Here is a 1,062-nt window from a genome sequence, read left to right on the forward strand (position 1 = left end):
CCCGCTTTTAAGCGTTTCGCCTTCAGGATTTCAACCTAAAATTCCACTTCCAACTATTTCTTTTAGCCCTTCAAATTTTCCCACTCTCCAGTCCTTTATCCCAAAATTCCTCCATCCCGACGGGATGGTGGAGGGGGGGGGGTATTTTCCAACTGGAAAATGAGTCGGGGGGGTGTTTTTTCCCTGGAAAACATCCCGATTTTCCCCCCGAGAGCTCCGTGGGGAGGGGGGAAGGGAAGGGAAGGAAAAGATCTGGGAAAAGCAGCAGCCGAACCTCGGGATCCTGGAACGGCTCCACGGGAACAGCTGGGACTGGAACAAACATGGGAATCGCTGGTCGGGGATTACAAAAAAAAACAAAAAAAAACAACCTGGAATTTCTCCCAAGAATTCCATTTGGGAGCATCCCAACCCCTCATCCCCGTGATTTTTCCCGGGAGAACACAAAGCTCCGGAGAGGGGGGTCGGGATTGACGGGAATGGGGGAAAAGCTTCCCAAAAAATCGGGCCCTCCGAGGCTTTTTTATCCCCAAAAAAACCCAAACCTCGGGATTTGGCGGGGGGGGGGGATCCACCCAGAGCGAAGACACGGGAATAACGTGAAAAAAAACCGGGAATAAAGCGGGAATAAAGAGGGACATCCCGGGAAGCGGCTGGAGGAGGGCGAGGCAGGGACTGTGGCCCGTGGAAAGTTTTTGGGATGAGGGGTTTGGGGTTTTTTTTTCGGGAAGGGGGCGGGGCTCTGGAATTAAAGGCTCTTTTCTCCGCAGAGAATTCCCGAGGGAAGGAGGAGGAGGAAGAGGAGGAGGCACCGCTGGGAGGGGCCGCGGCTTCTGCTCCACCAAAATTGGCCGCGTTCGCCGGCCCAGCCCCCTCCCAGTTCAGCCCAGTTCATCCAAGTCCATCCCAGCCCCTTCCCAGTTCATCGCAGCCCCTTCCCAGTTCATCCCAGTCCTTCCTAGTCCATCCCAGATCCCCCCAGCCCTTCCCATTGCAACTCCCACTCCATCCTCATCCTTCCCAGTTCATCCCAAGCCTCCCACTCCATCCCATCCCCTCCCA

Source organism: Empidonax traillii, unplaced genomic scaffold (assembly GCF_003031625.1).
Source record: "Empidonax traillii isolate 1590-97213 ecotype Southwest subspecies unplaced genomic scaffold, ASM303162v1 scaffold4227:size9906, whole genome shotgun sequence".
Lineage (NCBI taxonomy): Eukaryota > Metazoa > Chordata > Aves > Passeriformes > Tyrannidae > Empidonax > Empidonax traillii.